The sequence below is a fragment of the Eubalaena glacialis genome, chromosome 7 (assembly GCF_028564815.1).
Source record: "Eubalaena glacialis isolate mEubGla1 chromosome 7, mEubGla1.1.hap2.+ XY, whole genome shotgun sequence".
Taxonomy (NCBI): domain Eukaryota; kingdom Metazoa; phylum Chordata; class Mammalia; order Artiodactyla; family Balaenidae; genus Eubalaena; species Eubalaena glacialis.
The window spans coordinates 46,925,416-46,949,362 of NC_083722.1; the positions used below are offsets into that span (position 1 = coordinate 46,925,416).

The 23,947-nt window shown below is 39.0% G+C and overlaps 1 protein-coding gene and 1 pseudogene across 1 annotated transcript in view; both read left to right on the top strand.

Moving 5' to 3' along the window:
- The window catches only part of KHDRBS2 (KH RNA binding domain containing, signal transduction associated 2), a 713,468-nt gene that overhangs the window by 371,870 nt on the left and 317,651 nt on the right, over positions 1 to 23,947 (top strand). The gene's annotated exons all lie outside the window — the stretch shown is intronic.
- Positions 18,211 to 19,934, top strand: LOC133094577 (CAP-Gly domain-containing linker protein 3-like; annotated as a pseudogene).

Consider the following 23,947-nt stretch of genomic DNA (forward strand, 5'->3'; position numbering starts at 1 on the left):
AAAAAGGATCATTGCCTTATTTGGATCCTTTTTCAGCCATCTTTAGAGGAAATATATTTGCTTGTAGCAGACTTGTAATTTTTATGCAATTGTTAAAATACAATATTTTGTAATAAGTAGTACTATTTACTTTCACATTTCACTACCAAAGAGTTGCCAGTAGTCTTTAAAAATAGTGGTAACATGGAAAAGAGAATCAGACAGAAAATCGATTTTATGGCCCAACAAACAATCCTAGTTTTATAATCTTTCTAAAGCATCATGAAATCTATTTTTCAGTTATAAATATGGTATAGATCATAAATTACCTTTGCCATAAAATATGGGTAGAAATATCAAGTATGATAGAAACTAACAAAATATATGTGCCTGTTTGAATAATTGTTCTTCCTTCAGTACAAAAATATAATGACCTGCATGTAGTCCTCTGTTAAATCCATGTCATATTGTAGCCCCCCACTAAAATGCATATTTATTATGTTTATATGATCTTAAGATATGCTAGAAAGTATATTGTGAGTAAAGTCAGATTAAATAAAATAAATGAAGTAATTGTATGAGATATTTGGCCATTGTGAATAACAGTATGAATAGTTCAGAATTTAAAATACTCATGCCTCAACAGATAGAGAATTATACAAATAGCAGACTCATATTTCCTCTTCACTAACCTGTCTCCACATAGCAATTTTATATTTTTAAAATAAATTTACTTATTTATTTATTTTTTTATTGGCTGTGTTGGGTCTTCATTGCTGTGTGCGGGCTTTCTCTAGTTGTGGCAAGTGGGGGCTACTTTTCGTTGCAGTGCACAGGCTTCTCACTGCAGTGTCTTCTCTTGTTGCGGATCATGGGCTCAAGGCTCACGGGCTTCAGTAGTTGTAGCATGCGGGCTCAGTAGTTGTGGATCCCAGGCTCCAGAGCGCAGGCTCAGTAGTTGTGGCACATGGTCTTAGTTGCGCCGCGGCATGTGGGATCTTTCCAGAACAGGGCTCGAACCCGCGTCCCCTGAATTGACAGGTGGATTCTTAACCACTGTGCCACCAGGGAAGTCCAGAGAATTCATTCAGCTTTGCTTGACACTTTACACTAAATAAGTTCCAGAGACTACAATTACTAAGTATAAATTTGAATATAGAAGCCAAAAAGAATTGCTGTATTATATACTGAATTTGAATAGGCAATAAAATGTAAATTGGTAACAATCACACTGTTTACTATAGGAAACTTCCACTTTTCTGTGGAAATTTTCGCATTTTATACACTGAGATAAACACAAGAACATGGTTCGCTCACCTGTTCAAGCAGTGAGTAGAACCCTGCCAGCATCTCCTTTGATGCTGGAAAGCACTTGGCGTAGGGAGTATCCAAGATTGGGCAGAGCTCAGAGGGGAAAGGTCAATGGTGTCAATCTCTACATCTGTGAAACAAATCCTAATAATTATTTGCTCTCATTGCCTATTTTATTTGTAGATACAGAACTATCACATGCTACGATTTTATAGCTAATTGCAAAACTCAGCTGTAATATATGAAATAAATATCTCATCCTTGTGTTATTCCATATCTGAGCAACAGATGTACATCATACAGTTTATGCTTTACAGCATATTTTCATCTATTTATTGTGAGTTGAATCAACCTGTGTTTTCAAAGTGATGGATTATGAATGTGGTCACCCTTGGACCACCAAATTGTTAGAGTGTTAACAGGACAGATTGGGCAGTTCGGGCAAACAATTCTTAACTTTTGCTTTTGAGGTGGGAGAACATCATAATTATATTTATTTTAAAATGTGATAGCCCTGAGATAGTTGGCTTGGAGACTTAAAAGAAGGAGATGTTTTCTATTCTTTATAATACTCTGAGTAACAGGCAGTACTCTTCTAAAGTTGTCAGTACCCAGTTGAGTATAATTCTCAAATTTTAATGAGTAAAATTGATATAACTTCTTTAATGTTTTGTAAAGCAGCTTATAATTGAGATTTTTATGTTTCTTCAGGGTAAAAAAGGTGACTTGCTTGTAACTATAACCTCAATATTTAGCATATAGTAGTTATTCCATAGTTACTGTAAAGTAAGTCTACAGACCTTTCATGTGCCTACTTAGTGCTTTATGTTTATTATTACTTATCTTCCTAAAGACTCTATAAGGTAGGCTATATTTTTATTATTTTTGTTGTTCTTTTTCTTGTTGTTTTCTCTAAACTTTAAGCACATTTTCCTGTTTGCCCAGTTATTCATGACAAAGTCAGTAATGTAAAGTCTATCATATTCCAAATCTTAGGCAGCTTCTTTTGAGCTACATTGGGTCAACTAGATACTGCTCCTGGAAAAAGATGATGGATGCTAAGGATGAAGGAGGTGATGAATGAAGTCAGGAAGCCAGAGACTGGTTTGAAATTCTGTCCCACAACTTTCCATTATACAGACATGGGAGATGACTTTAAAAAATAAGAAGAAGAATCCAGCTGTTCTTCCTGTACAACATTCTTCACTCTCCTGACTGATCCCACCAGTTTGCTGATGACACCAAAACATCTTGCTTCGAATTCTCTCCTGAGTTTCAGACTCACAGACTCAGTGCCCATCCACCTTTTACCAAGAACTTCCATGACCAATAATCCCAAATCCTGGCTGCCTCATGAGACCCCTCAAAGATGGTCTCTGACCCAGATCATACCAGAGTTTGCTGCAGCCCTTGAGTGCACAGATCTGGACTTGAGCCTTTGTCTGGTGGCATCAGTCTCCTGGTTTGTGTTTCCAAACTTGTTCTCCAAACTTTCCCTTGGTTGCTTTCCACTGTCATCATATTATACAGTTACTAACTCAGGAGAGGATTCTATGCTCTTTCACTGCACTGTCTTTCTAAAGCACTTGTATTCTACTTAAAAACTCTTAGAAACTCCCCTGTCTACACGATCAGTTTCAAATTCCTAAGAAAGGTACTTTCACAATCTGCTTTCAAACTACTTACCAAACTCAGGCCCTGTTCCTCCTAAGCTTACCCACCCCCATACCAGCAAAGATTAATGCCTCTCACACAGTTCTTTTTTTTAAAAAAAATACATGTCCCTTTGCATTTATGGTTCTTTTTGTCATGTGGCCTCTTTTCTGTCACCCAGAATCAGAACCACACATTACTTTCTTTTTCTGCTATGCTTCCCGCATACCCTTGGACCTCCATCTATAAACCCACAGTACATTTTTATAACACCAAGACACTTTTTATAATTATTTCTATATGAAAAAATTTTCATAATTATTTATACTCTCTGTGTGTATAGACATGTCATTTAATCTGTGTCAGTTTTCTCATTCTTAAAATGGCAATAACATTACTGCCTACTTTATAGGTATGTAAAATTGAAGATATAATACATGCAAAACAAAATGCCCAGCACACAGTGAGTGCTCAATAAATATTCTGAGTAATATTCATGTGCTTATCCCTATTAGAAATTTTATTACTCCACAAAACTATGAATTCCTTGAAGAAAAGATAATATTTATCTTTGTAACTGCAAGAAATCTCATCACTATTGGCACATAATACGTGCTCAATACATTTTTACAAATTAGTTATTATTCCTTAACACTTCAATGGCACTAATTTTTAATCCTGTTTCTCTTTTCAGAAAGCATGGATTGTACAAATAACAACATAAATTGGATGACATAATCACTCTTAAGTAGTTATTTAAAGCATGTTGCAAACGACTGCATACAACACATACCTGTGAAGCAGCACCATTCAACTGTTCTACCTTTAGTTGGAAATCTTAGTGGTCACTCTTCTACTGAACTAATTTTGCAAGTATTTGTTAATATCAACCAACTCAATTACAAGCCTGAATGTTGTTTGAGGCATCATTTTATTAAAAAGATGTTAATTTAAGTGAAAGGATTAAATGGCTTAATGTTACTATTAGCAGTTTTAAACCCAAGCCCCTATTATGGCCGTGGTTTATTTAGTCCATTCTGTTAATGACCACCCTACCCAGTTACCAGTATGGAGGTCAGTAGAGTGGTCTAATTGCGATTATACAGAAAAACACTGAGTGGTATTGAACACATGGAAAGAGGTGTTCCTCCTTGTTTGGCTTCTTTCCCATGTGCCTGATTTTTCTGGGTACCATATTGCTAGGCTACAGTAAACAAGCCTCTAACTGCTCTGCCAAGTCCTCTGTGGGCCTCCATCCTGCTTATTGCCTATTCTCAGCACAGCACATCTAGTGATCCCTTTGAATCATATGTCATGTCTTGGCACTCTTCTGTTTAAAAATCCCCAATGACTCCTAGCTTACTGAGAGCTCTAGCCACACTGGCTTTACTGATGTTCACAAACAGGGCGGGCATACACCCACCACAAAACCTCTGCCTTTGCTCTCTCCACTTCCCTAAAGCTCTTCCCCCAGATCTCTCCATTCACCCCCGTAAGTCTTAGCTCACAAGTAACTTCAGAAGACTTTTCCTGAGTTGACCCTGTTTAAATATTGAGATCACTACCACCTTCTCCAGCATTTTCTAGTTCTTTTTCTTGTTATATTTTTTCATATAGCACATATCATCACATATTCTTTTTTTTTTTTAATTTATTTATTTATTTATTTTTGGCTGTGTTGGGTCTTCGTTTCTGTGCGAGGGCTTTCTCCAGTTGCAGCAAGCGGGGGCCACTCCTCATCGCGGTGCGCGGGCCTCTCACTGTTGCGGCCTCTCCACATATTCTTAATATAGCAATATCATCACATATTTAATATTTAATACGGCACTTCATCAAATATTATTTTTTTACTTTTTTATTTTTTGCCCATCACTCCCCAACACCAAAATTTTAGCTCACTTCAGGCGAAGATTTTTGTCAATTTAGTTCGCTCCTGAATTCCTATACTGATACATTAGAGCCTCTCAATAAATACTGAATAAATGATTTAATTGATTAAAAAAAAAAGAAATGTAAGGATAATTAAGCTTAACTATTATGTTCCACGTTTTAAGTTAACATGTATTTCTGTGCAACCATTACTTATAATAAATGATGTATAATTAACATATCTTTATCTAATTAGAATTAATAAATTAATAAACTAATAAATTCTAAATTAAATAAAATCTAAATTAACATAAATAATATTAAATAGAATATAAGATAATATTTACATAACCTTAGTTTTTGACATTTTAATACAACTCGAGTCCTAGATTTTATGAATAAAAGATGTTTATCTGACTAGACATATTTATCTATATAACAATAAAATGAAAGATGTAAATAAAATCTGAAGACATTGTTAGACTTCAAAAATTATAATGTTCATTACAGTTTAAGGATTAAAATTCATAATAAAAAAGAAATATCTAAAATTTTTATCAAATATAATATGATTGTTAAAAAAAATTGTACCTACTTAAAGTGGACAATTTGACATTTTGGTATATGTATACATCTGTGAAACAATCACTGCACTCAAAATAATTAGTATCTCCGTCACTCCAAAGGTTTCCTATGGCTCTTTGTAAAAAATCTCTTCCTCCCACCTATCCCCATCACACTTACTGTCCCCAGAATGACATTATAAATTAGATCTCATTAAAGAAATAAGCCAATTTGAGGAGAATAGACCATGTAACACTATTGAGCCTTCCAACCCATGACATGGTTTATCTCTCCATTTATTTAGATTTTCCTTAATTTCTCTCACCATCTTTATAAATTTCAATGTAAAGGTCTTTTCCATCTTTTACAAGAGTATCTCTATTTCATATTTTGATGCTATTATAAAGGATATGTTTTTATATTTTTAATTTCTAATTATTCATTGTGAGTACATAAAATATAATTTATTTTACATGTATTTTATATCTTACAGAATTCCTGAGTTTGTTCATTAATGGCTTCTACTAACTTTTTAGTAAATTCCATTAGATTCCTTACATAGACAAATATGTCATCTGTGAACAAAAACATTTTATCCAATTTGGATGCCTTTTTTTTTTTTCCTTGTCCTGTTTCATTAGTCAGAACTTCCAATATTGTGTTAGGTAGTAGGGATGCGAGCAGACTTGCCTTTTCCCTGATCTGAGGCAGAATAATTCAGTCTTTCATCATTAATATGATATTAGTTGTAGGTTTTACAGAGATCTTTTTTATCAGGTTAAGAAAGTTTGCTTCTATTCTTATTTTGCTGAGGTTTACTTTATTTTTTGGTCAGACAAATATCCCATGCTCTTCATATCTCTGAAAGACTTTGGGGAGAACTAGTAATATTTCTTTTGTAAACACTTGGTTAATTTCATCAATGACGTCATCCAAGAATGAATTTTTCTTTGTGAGAAGAAAAATTATTATCTGTATTATCTATATCATCTTGAGTGAACTTTGGCAGCTTTTGTCTTTCAAAGAATTTATCCACTTTATCTAGGTTGTTGAATTTATTGCCATAAAGTTGGTCATAATATTTCCTTATTATGTTTAATATCTGTAAGATCTGTACTGATATTACCTCTCTTGATTCTGATATTAGTAACTCGTGTTTTCTCTTTTTCTGTTCATTTTTTTCTAATTCTTATTTATCTCTGGTGTTTATTTTAGACAGTTTCTGTTGCCATGTTTTCAAGTTCATTCATCTTTTTTCTGCAGGATCTAATCTGTTATGATCCTATCCAGTGTAGTTGTCATTTCACCCGTTGTGATTTTCATCTCTAGAAATTCAATTTAGGCCTCCCCACTAGGTCTACTTAACTGTTTCATTAAATGGGATAGTTTTAATAGCTATTTTAATACCTTTGACAGCTAATTCTAACATTTGTAACAGTTCTGGATCAGTTTCAATTCATTGATTTTTCTCCTGATTATTGATCATATCTTATTGCTTCTTTGCTTGCCTGGTAATTTTAGATTGTTGCTAGACATTGTGAATTTTTATGTTTTTATTACTATATATTGTTGAACTTTATTCTGGAATGTGGTTGTTATTTGTAAACAGGTTGATCCTACTGTGTCTTGCTTTTAAGATTTGTCAGACAATGACAGAGAGCTGTTTAATCCAGGGCTAGTCATTCCCCACACTGATGAAAGACCCTCTGAGCACCTGACCCAGCATTCCCATGATTAGAAACTTTCCAGTGTAGTTGATCAGTCTCCACTTCTGGCCCCTGTGAGCAACATCAACAGCTTCTTCTAGTCTTTTCTGGTGTTGCTTTTTTCTTGGTCCTGGGTAGTTTCCTCTCACACAGGCAATGAAAAGGACTCTGTTGAATGTTCAAAATGGATCCTCTTTAGATTTGCAGAATTGTCTAATTTTGCAGCTCTTCATTACTCTTTCCTGGGAACTCTGTCTAACCACTTTGGTCTCCGTGGAGCCTCAACAATGTCTCTGCAACTCAGGAAGTTTTCTGGGCTCTGACTGAATTTTTCTTCCCTATGTCATGGCTTGGAGACTTTCTCAAGGCAGTAAATCATAGGGCTTACCTCATTTGTTTCCCATCACTCAAAGATGATGATCCTGAGTTGCCTTCATTCCACAACTTTGAAAATGGTGGAGTTTTTAAAAATTATTTCCCACTTTTTTGTTTTTGTCAGACAGGAGGGTAAATTTGCTCCCAGCTATCCCATCATGCTTTGAAACAGAAGTTCTTACAAATAGAGTCTTAAAATTTACAAATAAACTGATAGAAAAGTGAAGAGGGTATTCAGAAAGGAGATTCAGATGACTAATAAGAAGATATTCACCGTGAGATACAATTTTTTACCCATATAGATGGCAAATTAAAAAATGATGACTTACTATTGTTAGCAAAGTTATGGGGAATAAGCACTTTAATATCCTGTTAGTAGAACTGTGAATTAATACAAACCATTTTGGAAAGTCTGGCAATAAAAAAAAAATCCACATCATTTGACACAATAATCCTTTTCAGAGAATCTAACTTCAGCATAAAGACCATGTAATAGAATAATAATCATAGTTGTAGTCACAAAGCAGCAGACTGCTTTTAAACTTCCATAAATAGAAAGGTCAACTGTATCAGTAAATTATACATATGCTATGGAAAAATAATTAGCTACTAGAAAGAGTGAGTTCTGTCTCATTGACCATGAGGACTGGCCATGATATATTGTTCAGTTAAAAGAGAAGCTCGCCAAGCAACAGGAATACTATAATCCTTTTTTTAACAGAAAAAATAAAAGAACAGTGAAAAAAGTGAAAGAATAAACACCATCCTATTTTTTTAACCTTCAGGAGGGTGTGCTGGAGAGATGTCATGAAAAGGTTATTAACTTTTTCATTACTTATCTTTGTATCATATTACTTTTTGTACTAAGCAAGTATTGCTTTCAAAATTAAAAAAAATTAAGAACAATTTGAAAATCCCAAGAATGTTGCCAATCAGTGTCCAATATAATTTGCTAAAATATTTACACACATATTGAAAGAAAATCAATAAGGAAGTCCACTTTAATATGTATGTAATGAAACTTGGGAAGTTTATAGAATATACTGTTCTATAGAATTGCAAGAGAAGTTACTTAGTAGATAAATGATATAAGAACACCTGCAGATGGGTACAATTTAATGTTTGTTATGAAAGTAAGGCACTAGAAATGGCAGGAACATTTAGAAGAACCTCAACATATCCTCTAACTTTGACCTGTGTTGCTCACTGACCAAGTATATTACCATGTAATTTAAAGTGAGACTACTGATTTGAACAAATGAACTGATATCTTATGTTTTCCTTATTTATACATCTCTTCTAAATGAATTGAATTTAAAACGTTTGTCTTAAGTATTTCTTTTCTTTAAAATTTTTTGGCCTTTTTAGTTTTCTTTTATATTAAAAATTATCTGATTTTAAGATGGGTAATGTCCCTCCTCACACTCCCTGAATATTTTGGCTTATGTTGATATTTTATTAATTTTTGCTTTTATGGAGTGATTTACATGAGTATTCTATTTCATCACAAGCATTTCACTTTTCTCTTTCCAGTTGCATTTCTACAAAACCTTCTTTTAAAAGTCAGTATTTTTGTTTTATTGTTCTTCCATAGACCTTCATTTCATACCAATGATATTATGATCACTAAGTCTAAATATGCTCTAGCTGTAGACTTTTTAGGATTATATCTTTTCCAGATATTCAGTCAAAGCTGGCTTCAGACTTGACTGCTGGTTAAATGTACTGTACAAAAAAAGCAGCCCAACACTGATCCATGGTTCTGAATCTTCCTTAATTCATCAAATCAGAGTTTTCCTGTAACACATTTTCACCCAAGGTCTTAACCTTTCAAGGATAGTCAATAGCAAGTTTTTCATATTTCATAATTTAGTATTGTCCTGAGAGTCTTTACTACTTTAGAAAACTATGGGATAAAATGTATTCATGTACATTTAACACTTGAAGATTTCTCTTTTAGCTAAAATTCTTCAAAGAAAATAGGGTGGATATAACAGACTTGCCTGATGATTTCAAATAGGTAATATATCAGAATTGGAGATCCTGTAATCTGCATGGGAAAAACAATAACTAACATTTAACATGTGCTCCCTGTGTGTGAGGCATTATCTTAAGCAATTTACATATGTTTATTTATTTAATCATCCAGCCAGCCATGCTGTTTTGTTTATTACTATTGTTAATTTCATTTTATCAATAAGAAAATTCATGGCCTTGAATGCTTACATTAAGCCACACAGATAATAAGCACCAATGCCTGAATCTGACCCAGGCAATGGGACCACACATTCACATTCATAATTGCTACATGACATAGTGTCTCCAGAGGTCTATACAAATAATTTTATTCTTTGCTCACAGTTTTAAAACTTAACTCTTCAGAAAATTGGCATGGCCCCTAAATTTTTTTTATCATGAAATTAAACAATCTAAATCCTACCATTGTACAGTAATGCCACAATCATGTGTTATATCTCCTTTAAGCTCTTGATGTCTTGTATTATTTTTTTAAAGTAGGAAATTATTTTTATTCCAAGTCAAATACATAAAAATAGATTTTCTCACACTACTCTTAGAATTGTAAAAGGGGAGAGAAAGGCACTAAAGTGATATTTCACCCCCTTATCCTCTGAAACAGCCAGTGCTGGGCCCCATGTGAAAGTACTGGATCTTACAGTTCCTGCAGACAGAGGGTAGGTCTTTTCTTCTTATCTCATACATAAACCAGTGGTTTTCAAACTTTGGAAAGGTGTGACTATTTGGTGGTTATTCTTTTTTAGATTTTAAGCCAGTGAACATGGCTGGAAATAATTTGAAATGAGGAAATTAGACAAAAGACTACCTTTCAGAAGGGTGACATTAATGAAAGATCATGTTGTAGTCATGATTTTACAAATAGAAGTTATGCCAAAACTAGCCAGTTCATAAGAATTGATAAAAAAAGATCTTATGAGCTAGGTGGTTTACATGAATAATTTTGACAAGCAGTTTTATCTATTCACACTGTGAACTTAGATCTCATCAAGCTTTGTAAGTCAATTTCCAACATACCGACAATGACTATGCTGTCATTTATTGCCCATTTTGTTATAATGTGAGCTACTCAACCCCATTTCTCTGTGCCCTGAGTCACACTTCTGTTGCTTTTGCTAACCCTCTCCTGACTCCTTTAGATGTCTTCTGTATGTTTTAAAGTTTCTGCACAATAACATATTTCATATGAATACCAGGCTGCTCTATGTTCTGCTTTTCCCTTTACCTGATCCTTTGCCCTCAGTTTTTGTTCTCTTTCTAATGTACACATAACAGACATAACAGACACACATGCATGAAAATGTGGTTACCTAGAGGCACACTACCTAGAGTAGTTTGAGTTTTCTTCAAATCTCCAGAAGTGGTGTCAGATTTTCTGTTACTCCACTTAGGGATAAAAAAATAGGTAGTAGACAGAGGAAAATTGATTTTTGTAATTCCACACAGACAGAATCCAAACTAGAGCTCAGAATGCCTGTCTTTAGGCCTAGAAAGCTGCCTAACTGATGCCTACATTTATCTAATCATTTGCTTCCCTAGTCTCAATTCCTTAGTCAGACAGCTACTAGTGACACACTTTACACACATGTCAAAAACTCAACTTCATCACCGCCACCAACAGCAACAGCAATAATACCAGTTTAGCAACAAGGGCAGAATGATATTCTTTGACTGCCTTTTCTGTTTTCAAAAAGAACACATGGATTTGGAAGGACATCCCCCATACAGCCTATAATAATGTAAGTAGACTAAGGGACTTGGAGCTCTGATTCAGAAATCTATGCTCGTTTGATTCCAGCATGCTTAATTTCTGAGTAGGCCTAGGCTGACAGGATCTCAGACAAGAGGGAAATAAAAAAGGAGTAATTAACTGGGATAAAGATGAGAAATATGAGGCATTTAAAATGTTTTCTACCACTAAATTCCTGCTTGTGATTTGCCTCACATTCATCACTTAACCCGTGAGTCTATAAATGGGGGTAATAGAGCTTCCACCCTCATCACTCACTGGGGAGCCATGAATAGGACCAGGCAGCCCAGACAGAGGAGGTTTTAGCAACCTCCTACCTCTGATGAGCAAAGACATACTTATCTAGCACCAGAATTTGTTAAGCTTGCATGAGCTGTTTCAATTTGATTAAAATGGTCTTTATTTCATAGCATCATGCCATATCCTGGTTGCCTTTGTAAATAAACTTTATTTTTTACAGCAGTTTTAGGTTCACAACAAAAGTGAGAGGAAGGTACACAGATTTCTCATCCACCTTCTGCCCCCCACCCACCAAGCATAGCCTCCCACATTGTCACCATCCCCCACCAGATGTTACAATTAATGAACCTACATTGAAGCATCATTATCACCCAAAGTCTATAGTTTATATTAGGGCTCACTTTTGGTGGGGGATATTGTCTAAGAGTTTTGACAAAGTCATAGTGACATGTACTCCTATAGAGTCCCCCTAAAATACATATGTTGAAACCCTAACCACCAAGGTGATGGTATTAGGAGGTAGGGGCCTTTGATGTGATTAAATCTTGAGGGTGGAGCCCTCATAAAATGAAATTTGAGCCCTTATTTGAGACCTCAGAGAGATCCCTTACCCCTTCTGCCATCTGAGGACACAGAGAAAAAGAAGCTTATCTATGAACCAAGAAGTAGACCCTCACCAGACACTGAATATGCCAGCTCCTTGATCTTGGATTTAACTTATAGAACTGTGACAAATAAATTTCTGTTGTTTATAGGCCACTCAGTATTCTGTGATAGCAGCCTGAATGAGTAAGACATGTATCCACCATTATTGTTTCATACAGAACAGTTTCACTGCCCTAAAAATCCTCTGTGCTCCACCTATTCATCCCTCCCTCCCCACTGCCTTTGGCTACAATTGATTCTTTTACCGTCTCCATAGTTTTGCCTTTTTCAGAATGTCATGTAATTGGAATCATATACTATCTATTTAGATTGGTTTGTCTCACTTAGTAATATATATTTAAGTTTACTCCATGTCTATTCATGGCTTGGTAGCTCACAGTTTTTTTTGTTTGTTTTTTTTAACATCTTTCTTGAAGTATAATTGCTTTACAAAGGTGTGTTAGTTTCTGCTTTATAACAAAGTGAATCAGTTATACATATACATATGTTCCCATATCTCTTCCCTCTTGCATCTCCCTCCCTCCCACCCTCCCTATCCCACCCCTCTAGGTGGTCACAAAGCACAGAGCTGATCTCCCTGTGCTATGTGGTTGCTTCCCACTGGCTATCTATTTTACGTTTGGTAGTGTATATATGTCCATGCCACTCTCTCGCTTTGTCACATCTTACCCTTCCCCCTCCCCATATCCTCAAGTCCATTCTCTAGTAGGTCTGTGTCTTTATTCCTGTCTTGCCACTAGGTTCTTCATGACCTTTTTTTTTTTTTCCCTTAGATTCCATATATATGTGTTAGCATACTGTATTTCTTTTTCTCTTTCTGACTTACTTCACTCTGTATGACAGACTCTAGGTCCATCCACCTCACTACAAATAACTTCATTTCATTTCTTTTTATGGCTGAGTAATATTCCATTGTATATATGTGCCACATCTTCTTTATCCATTCATCTGATGATGGACGCTTAGGTTGGTTCCATGTCCTGGCTATTGTAAATAGAGCTGCAATGAACATTTTGGTACATGACTCTTTTTGAATTATGGTTTTCTCAGGGTATATGCCCAGTAGTGGGATTGCTGGGTCTTATGGTAGTTCTATTTTTAGTTTTTAAAGGAACCTCCATTTTTAATCGCTGAATAATATTCGACTGTCAGGATATACCAGTTTATTTACCCATTCACCCACTGAAGGACTTCTTTGTTGCCTCCAAATTTTGGTAATTATGAATACAGCTTCTCTAAACATTTGTACTAATTTTCAACCTCTTTGGGTAAATACCAAGGAGCATGATTGCTGGATTGTACGATTAGTATATTTAGTTTTGTAAGGTACTACCAAACTGTCTTCTGAAGTGGCTGTACCATATTTTGCATTCCCACCAACAATAAATAAGAGTTTCTGCTGCTTCATAGCCTTGCTATCATTTGGTGTTGTCAGTGTTTTGAATTTTTGCCTTTCTAATCGGTGTGTGGTCATATCTCATTATTTTACTTTCCATTTGCTTAATGGCACAAGTTGTTGATCACCTTTTCATATGCTTCTTTGCAACCTGTATATCTTCTTTTGTGTAGTGTCTTTCATATATTTTGTCCATTTTTTAATCAAGTTGTTCATTTTCCACAAGTTGGATTGCAACTACCTATTCATTTTCCAGATGTGAAAATAAGGCCAGGAATGACTTGTTAAAAGGGACAAAAACTAGTTAAAAGCAAAAGTTGAATTGTGCCCTCATTCAACCTTTCTTGTCTCACGTCTGGACTGCTATGAAAGATCTTACCGTGATCAGGTTTTAGTAGAACAGCTAAGTAGCATCCCCCTGACTCCGATCCCTCGTCCACATACCTGAGTGTCTCTCCAAAGCCGATGCTTGGTGAGGTCATTCTGTGAGCGCTCACTGTCTTGAGAACACAAGCCCTGCGTCCCAATCTGCGTTCCATCCACACACTGTCTACTGTCCACCTCAGACGTGATGCTTTAGGAAAACTGGATTATTAGCTCTTCCCTAACCCTATCAATTTTCTGTCATGGCTTCATCACTTTTTACATGGAAATCTTCCTGGATTGTTCTCTTTCACCTCAAACTAACAAATTTCTACCTCTTCATTTTTGATCCCTAGGTACCTTCATGTAAAGGTATTTATTTTCCTTTTTATGATTGTCTTTGTCCTTTGTCTTTTTAAATTTTTTCTTAAGCAGGGTGCTTTCCTTTTTAAGAACAGAGACAAGAAGGAAACTCACATTCACTATCTTTCCCATCTCAGTGACAACACCACGATTAAATCCTTTGCACAGTCAGAAATCTAGGCATCACCCTTGAGTCCATGCTCACTCTCCTCCCCTCTCACTGTGGCAGCACAGACGACAACACTGGTACGTGCACTGCTCAACACTGTCCCAACCCTGTCCCGTTTCCAGTCTAGTTCTATTTTAATCTATTTTCCTTATTATGTCCCTAATATTCCCTTTAAGATATAAAACTGGTTATTTCACTGTCCAGATAAATACTACCTAGGCCTTCTATTATGTTTAGAATAAAGCCAAGAAGAACCACTATGATTCAGCCCCTGCCTGCTTATCTGACCTAAAATCATTCTCTCTGCTGTTCACTAAGGTCATGATATATATGCACTGACATTGTCTCTGTCCCTTAAAAAGGCTCAACTCCTTCCTGGCTCATTGCCTTATGTTCCGGCTCCTGGAAGACCAGTGCTCCAGGCTCCTTCTCATTCAGATCTCAGTCCTTTGTTACCTCTTCAGAGAGACTGTGGCTGACGTCCCCTCTAAATCTGCTTCCCCAGGCCCTCAGTGCTGTTGCCCTGATTCCTTTCTTCATAGCATATTACTGTCTGAAATGAGCTTGTTTATTCCTTTCTTTGCTTTTTTTTTTTTTTTTAATCTCTTTCCCCACATTAGTATCTAAGCTCAATAAGGGCTCTCTTGTTTACTGTATTCTTAGAACCTGGAACAAATATATAACAAATAAGCATATTTGATTATTTAATCTATATAATGTTAATATATTTAATAATAATCTATTTCTTCACCGAGAAAAGCAGTAAGAGAGTGCCAAATGCTCTCTTCCTGGCCCTGGCCATATTATGTTTGTACAGTTTCAGTAGAAACAACCGCCTTCTGTCCCCAGCACTGAGTTCTATGAGCCTTGCTGGTACTCTGGATCTTTAGAACAAAGTAAAAAGCCCATTTTCAGGCAAAGGACAGGAGCATTGTAGATAGTATCCAGGTGTTGCCTTACCCTGCATTTCACAGGTACTAAAGGAAAACTGAAGTTCCTTTGGCTGATCTCCACCTCTTGAGAGCCTACAATTTCTCTCATTGGGATAAAAACAAATCAAAGGATAACCTTCATCACAGAGAACAGACTTAATGCTAATGGATCCTAGAGCATTTTCTTATAGAACAATTAAATATTTACCTTCTCCCAACCAGCGTTTGCAGAATAAATGTTTTAAATGAGTGGTGAAGGGGGCTGGGGAAAAATTATGACCTGAATGCCAATTCTTGATACTACTGGGTTGGCCAAAAGTTCGTTTGGGGTTTTCCCTGAGATGTTACAGAAAAACCCAAATGAACTTTTTGGCCAACCCAATGCTTCTTCCATGTCTTTGATGAAAGGACTTGACAGACACAAGCATCTTGGTAGGGAGGCTGAAGGGTCTTAAGCTACCTGATGTTGGACGTGATTCCAAGAAAGCAGGCATTACTTTTAACCTTTGAGATGCAGCGTTAGGGAGGGTGGAAACCCAAGCACGGAAAGGAGCCTTAGAAAAGGACCATCAATGCCCTGATGGCTGAGAGAATCTGGTGGCTTCCTGCAGTGAATCCCTTCAGCAACATGCAGAATTGGATTGACTCTGACTACTTGCTGTGTATGTTCATTTTGTGGAGGAAGGAGAGATGGGCTGCCTGATGCAGTTGACTCTAGTGCCCTTGAGGATAGCTATACAGATGTCCTGTGGGATTGAGTCCTGGGGGAAGCCTGAGAACAGAGAGATGTCCCGTTCCCCCTTCAGAGGGTCAGCCCAGCCTGCCACCCCCTGCATGCCCACCAGAGCAATCCAAGTCTTCCTTGCTTAGAGGTTTGCCCCTGACAAAGAGGCTCCAGCACAAGAACTTTTTGAATGCTGAAAAAAATCCACCTTGCAGATAGGCAAACACCATTTACCATCCATTTGAAAGACCTTACCAAATTGAGAAAGGGAAACCCAGCTGAACAATCCAACAGGCGGTTCCCATTGAGGCAAAAACAATGAAGCAAGGAAAGGAATAAAGGACAGCACCCAGGTCTTCAAACTCTAAATCTGTGTTCTTTCACTTTGCAATTCTGATTTATTTCATGAGGCTACTTAGAAACTTTCACATCATATTTTGACATATTTTTTTCAAATACTTCTTTTACTGTGTTGCACTCATATACCACAACACGTCCATTTCTTCAGTTACTGACCATGGTTTTTTATCAACTGTCTCTTCTTTTCCTTTCTTAAGTATTCAGTAGCTGGAATTTTCACTCAGCATCCTTCACCGTAGCTGCATACTCTCATTCCAGCTCACCTTTGCTCATCTTCTGTGCCAGATTCACCTTTCCCATCTGGCAAACAATTCTGCTCGCCTCTAATACAGTGTTTGAAAAAGTAGCACTTTAATTATGTTTAAGGACTACTCTATTCTAATATGATTAAATATTCAGGAAGAATACTATGCAACGAGTTTTTGTGATTATAGTGGAGGTAGCTAGAAGCTGCAAGCCCAATAAAAGTATAACATTTTTTCAAAAGGCAGGCAAAGCATATTTTATACTCTTTTCAAATAACTTTTAAAAAATTATCATGACTGAGTGGGTTGTTGTTTCCTGACTAAAAGATAACTCAGAAGAAATCATCACAGCATTTTCATTTGGGAGAAAACAAAGGAGAACTTCTAGGAGAGATTTTCTCATGAGATATTTACATAGCTTTCCTCAGTTAATACTTTTTTTTCATTTTAGAGTTCAACATTTTTTAATAAAACAAAATTTTAAAGTAGCAGCCACAAAAACAAAAACCTACTGAATGGGAGAAAATATTTGCAAATGATATGACAAATAAGGGGTTAATATCCAAAATATTTAAACAACTCATACAACTCTACAACAAGAAAACAAACAACCAGATTAAAAAATGGGCAGAAGAACTGAATAGACATTTTTCCAAAGAAGACATACAGATGGTCAACAGGCACATGAAAAGATTATCAACATCATTCATCTTCAGGGAAGTGCAAATCAAAACCACCATGAGATATAACCTCACACCTGTCAGAATGGCTATCATCAGAAAGAACACAAATAACAAATGTTGGCGGTGATGTGGAGAAAAGGGAACCCTTGTACACTGTTGGTGGGAATGTAAATTGGTGCAGCCACTGTGGAAAAAACAGTATGGAGGTTTCTCAAAAAACTAAAAATAGAGCTACCATATGATCTAGCAATTCCACTCCTGGGCACATATCCAAAAGTAACAAAAACACTAGTTGAAAATATACATGCAACGTTGATGGACTTGGACAGTATTACGTTTAGTGAAATAAGTCAGACAGAGAAAGACAAATACTGTACGATATCACTTATATGCAGAATATAAAAATAAAACAAACTAGAAAATATAACAAAAGAGAAGCAGCCAATAAAACATTAGCATAATATTGGCAATAAACAATTTTTTAAACCAACAGAAGGAATCAAAGTTGAATTGGGTGAACAGCGACTCAGAGGGTTTTAAGAAGGCCTCTGTCCTTGCCCAGGTATGTTGCTGAAAGTTGTTTGCTCTATCTAACATTTCCTGAACAAGTATAGGGATGCAGTATCTACACTCACTTACGCTCCACTGGTTCAGGTCTTTTCTGTACTGTGTCCTCAGCACTTACCTCAGTGCCTGGCACTACTTGCTGCTCAAAAATACATTGAATAGCCCTCTCCACCCCATCTCCCATCTGCGTCTGTGCCTCGTCCCCTTCTCTCTGTCTCTTTCTTCCCCATCACTTCCCCAGACACTGACACCCAGTTACTCCAGTTTCCCCGGTTTCAGCTTTGGTCTTCAGCCCCATTCACCCGAGGATTTGCCTGAAGGCCACCCCCAACTCTGCACCTGCCCCCTTAGGGCCACCAAGGACCATGACTAAGACAGGTTCCACCCCCATGGCCCCACCGCTCAGGGCGGAGGAAGAAGACTAGGAGGACTATGAGCCTGTCCCAGAGCCCCCCAGCCCCACCCAGGAGCGCTGGCAGAAGCCTACTCCTCAGCACCAGCCCCCCACCCCCAGGACTACGCCTTCACCTTCTTTGACCCCAACGACCCTGCCTTTCAAGAGATTCTGTTTGACCCGCAGACCACCATCGCTGAGTTATTCGCCATTGTGCACCAGCGGGTGCCCCAAGTCCAGTACAAGATCGATGTCATTGGCAATGAGATTCTGCGACGAGGCTGACACCTGATGGGCTGACCTAACATGACACTGCTCCATTATACGTCCAAGGCTGGGGCCCACGGAGTCGAGTTCCCCGCGGTGGCTGTGCGCCTCTTGCAGCAGCTGCTGGCGCTGGGCGCAGACGTGACCCTGTGCAGCTGCTGGACCAACATGAACATGCTTCACTACTCAGCCTATTTCGACGTGCCCGGTCTCGTGCACATGCTACTGAAGGGTGTACGGCCCCGAGTGGTGAGCCAAGTGCAGTGACTTCAGCCACGGCTCAGCCCTGCACATCGCTGCTTCCAACCCATGCCTGGGCGCGGCCAAATAATTTGCTGGAACATGGCGCCAACCCGGCGCTTCGGAACCGAAAGGGACCCGTGCCAGCGGAGGTGGTCCCAGAGGAGTTGTCCCATGAACATATCCCTGGACAAGGCCGAGGGGCGCTGGTGGCCAAGGAGCTGTGCACGCTACTGGAGGAGGCTGTGCCGTTCTCCTGCGCCCTCCCTAGGGTCACGCTACCTAACTATGACAACGTCCCAGGCAATGCCATGCTCAGCACACTGGGCCTGCACCTGGGAGACTGTATGCTACTGGATGGCCAGAAGACCCGCAGCTGCGGTTCTGCGGGACCTCAGAGTTCGCCCATGGCCAGTGGGTGGGCATGCAGCTTGATGAACCTGAGGGCAAGAATGATGGCAGTGTTGGGGGTGTCTGGTACTTCATCTGCCCTCCCAAGCAGGGTCTCTTTGCCTCTTTGTCCAATATCTCCAATGCAGTGGGCGCACCTTCCTCATCCGTCACCTCCACACCTCGGACTCCCTGGATGGACTTCTCCCGAGTCACTGGCAAAGACCTCAGGGAACACAAAGGTAAGAAGGGGCCCCCGTCAGCTCTGACTCTGGATGGCCTGCAGCAGCGTGAGGGAGCCAAGGCTGAGGTTGGAGACCAAGTCCTCATCACAGGCCAGAAGCAAGGGATTGTGCGCTTCTGCGGGAAGCCAGACTTTGTCCCAGGTTACTGGTATGGCATCCAGCTAGACCATCAGCAAGCACGATGGCTCTGTCTTCGTTGTCTGGTACTTCACCTGCCCCCCTTGGCATAGAGTCTTTGCACCAGCATCTGGAATTCAGAGGACTGGTGTATCCACTGACCCCCCAGGGACAGTGTCGGAACCAAAAGTGAATCAAATGACAATGATGCAGACCAAAACACCTTCACAACAGTCTGGACTCCAAAGAACATCGCATCAGAGAGCTCCATCTCCAGGTTGCTCTTCTGCTGCTGGTTTCCCTGGATCCTGAGGGCGGAGATGCAATCTTAGAGGCTCTGGACATTCCACAGAGACACAGAGCCCCCTCTAGCATCTCCTGACACAAGGAGCCCCCTAGTCACTTGAGATAGAGTTTCCCAGTAACATATCCAGAAGAGAGACCCCATTAGCCAGCCCTCGATCACTAAGGCCCCATTATTAACAGATTCCCCCATGATAACCCCCCAAATATAGACCCTATGTTACCCAGAAAGAGATTCCCTGAGTGTAGTACCTTTAGGCTAGTCCCAACCCCTCAGATCAGACCCCCCAATAACAGATTTCCACATCACCCCAAATGACAGTAACTTTCTCTACATAATGCTCTACAGCAGAACATTCCTGAGTCACTGGATCAGAACGCTTCCCTATTAACAAAGCTTCCCCCCACGCCCCCATCAAGTCCCCTTGAAGAAACACCTCCAGAGCAACAGAGTAACAGACCCACATTTAACATCAGTCCCCTCAAGATATTTTGACCCCCACGGTCACCCCCAAACCCTTACACTGCAATCAGAGACTCCCTCCATTAACAAAACACCCTCCTCTTACCCCTCAAGAAGAGACCTACATTAACCAGCCCACTCTCACCTCCAAATTACAGGCACCAAAACAGCCCTGGAAGTGCTAATTACAGGACCCCCAAGTCTTCCTGTCCTCTGCACCCTCATGAAACCCCCAGTACCTTGTATGAAGCCCACCCCATGCAGCCCACAGCACCTGTGCTGGCCAGGCTCCCAGAAAATTCTCTATTTTTTAAGTAATTATTTCCCCCTTTGGGGGACCCCAAAATTTGGAGGCCCCATTCTAGGACTCTGAGGATCCCAAACCCCAGAGTACATGTCCCAGACTTTTCTGTGTCCCCAAGTCCTACAGGCTCCAAAACCCTAACTCCCAGGACCCCCAAATCATGTAAACCCCAAATCCCCCAGGAATCCCAAATTTAAAAAAATCCAAGCCTCTAGGAAACCCCAGTCATGGAGGTCCTTGTGCCTGGGATGGAAGAGACTGTGGTCCGGTTATGCATCCCGGGCCCCCGGGGCACCTCAAACCCTATTCATAGGCACTAGGGGACAACAAACAGGAATTCTCATCCCTGTAAACCAGAGGACTTCAATGCCCTGAGTCCATGGATCTTTAGACACCAAAATTCCAAGAGGCCCAGCCCCAATGCCCCCGATCTTCAAGCCTACATCTCTAATACATGAGGGGCACCAAGGCCTTGAGGGGATCCCAAATCCTGGACCCCCCATTTCAATGTACATTCTGGTCACAGGTCCAAAACACCAAACCTAAGTTACTGGCCCTGAAGCACCTCACAGCACCCTGGCCAGACTAAGAGCCTGATGGAGATCCTGAAGACCTAGGGGGTCCAGGGCAGACCCTGAAACCAAGGACAGCTCACGACTGTCCCTTCACTGCATGTCTCCAAACTCAGCATGACCCCTACTCCCTTCAATAAAGACGTTTCTGTGGCAAAAAATAAATAAATAAATAAAATACATTTAATAAGTAAATGGATGATTTATTTTAAGAAAACTTCTTTAGGCACTTTTAAAACTCCAGCTGGTTAGATGCTTTACTCTTTTGAATATATAAATTTTTAATGTCCAGGGAAGGACTGGAATTGCAAGATTATTGATAAAAATCACCCAAGTAGTCCATGTTCTATCAACCTTATTCATGCACAGAATTTGCACTCTCCTTTAAACATATCCTTATCATGATGATTTCTTTGTTAAGAATTTGGGCCCCTTAGGTCAATGTATCAGTACCAATAACTATCATCAGTTCTGTGTTAACCAAGAGTTCATTTTTCATACTTGTAAATTAAGGTATATATTATATGCCAAAGTATTAAATTACAGTAAGTCCCCTACATATGAACCAGTTCCACTCTGAGAGTGTAAGTCCAATTTGTTTATAAGTCCAATAAATTTAGCCTAGGTACCCAGCTAACACAGTCAGCTATATAGTACTGTACTGTGACAGGTTTATAATACTTTTCACACAAATAATACATAAACAAACAAACATAAAATAAAACATTTTCAATCTTACAGTATAGTACCTTGAAAAGTTCAGTAGATAGTACAATAGCTGGCATACAGGGGCTGACATCCAGTGAACAGGCAAGAAGAGTTACTGAATGGAAGAGGGAGAGGAGGTGGGAGATGGTAGAGCTGAAGGATCATCAGCAATAGGAGATGGAGGACAAGCTGAAATTTCACTCATGGCTGATGTTGATGGCACAGGTTCTGGTTCCTTGCTGGATTCAATTCTATCTGCCCTCTTGAAAAATGATGTAATGATAGTAGTAGCTATCACTGGGTAGTAGCTCTTTTTTTCTCCTCATAGATGACACTGTAGCACTGGATCGTGTTCTGAATGGCTGCTGCAAACTTCGTGTACCATTCTACGTTCAGGTCCTGTGCCTCAAAAACTAACAGTGCCTCCTCAAATAAAGAAAATCCCCTTGCCATTTCCTGTGTTGTGAATCTCTTCAGTTCTTCAGTTACTTCTTCTACCTGTTGTCTCTCTTCATCCTTTCTGTCGACCTCCAATTCCATCAGGTCTTCATTAGTAACCTCCTCATGTTGCACAGCAAGGAGTTCAGTGAAGTCATCCTCTTGCAGATCTAGCTCCAGCTTCTCGCTGAGGGTGACTGAATTGCTGAAGACCTCTTTGGAATCCTTACCCATCTTCTCAAATCCACGATAATCATGAACAAACTGTCGTCAAATGTTCTTCCAAACCCCATTCATGGTGATGACTGTAACCTCACGCCAAGCAAAGTCAATGTTTTTTATGGCCTTGTAGATGTTATAGTCCTTCCAAAATTGTTGCAAGGTTGTTCCTGATTCATCACTCACCTTTACTGCCTGACAAAAAGTGTGATGTAAATCATATTTCTTGAAAGTCGCTCTAAATCCCTGGTCCATAGTTGGATGAACGATGTAGTATTAGGTGGCAGATGCACTATTTGACGTTGGAATGAAAGTTGTCCATGAATGGGGGGGTGGCCCGGAGCACTGTCAAACAGCAAAAGAATGTTGAATGGGACATCCTTCTCCAAGCAATATTTCTCTACCTCCAGGATAAATTGGTGGAAAAACCAGTCCTGGAAAATGGCCTGTGTAACCCAGGCTTTGGGGTTACTCTTCCACACAACAGGAAGAGAGCAATTGGGTATGTTTTTAAGGGCTCTTGGGTTCTCTGAATGGTAAACTAAGAGAGGCTTCAGCTTCATATCGCCAGAAGCATTGCCACCAAACAACAGAGTTAGCCTATCCTTTGCTGCTTTATAGCCTGGCATCAACTTTTCTTCCTTACAGATGTAACTTTCGTCTGGCATCCTCTTCCAGTACAGTCGTGTGTCATCCACTTTAAGAACATGCCGGGGTAAATATGCACCTTCATCAATAATTTCTCAAAGCATTTCAGGAAATTCCTGGGCATCTACCATATATGTACCTGCTGCCTCGCCACTTACTTTTACGTTGTGAAGGTTGGTTCTAGCCTTGAATCAGTGAAACCAGCCATGACTGGCTTTAAAAGATGTACCTCTGATTCTTTGCCATGTTTCTTTTTCAAGTCTTCATAAAGGCTTTCAGGTTTCTCTTGAATCATCATTAAGCTGAGCAGGACTGGATGCTGATCCTGATCCTGCATCCACACACTGAGAAGTTTCTGCATCTCCTCCAACATTTTTCCACACTTCTTCAATATTATTGTTGACATCATCGGCACAGCAGATTTCACATGTTCCATGATGTTGTTCTTGTTCTTTAGAATTATGCTGATGGTTGAATGATTCATGTTATGAGAAGAAGCGACACTTACTTTTCACCTCACTCCACTCTCTCAATGATTTTAACTTTTGTTTCCATCATTATCACTTGGCGCTTCTTAGCAGTAACGGCTACATCACTGCTGTTTTTACGCTTACTTCCAGACATCCTGGGCTTGAAATAAAGATACTGTACTCTGTACAGTACTGTACAGTAAAGTACACAAAAGCACAA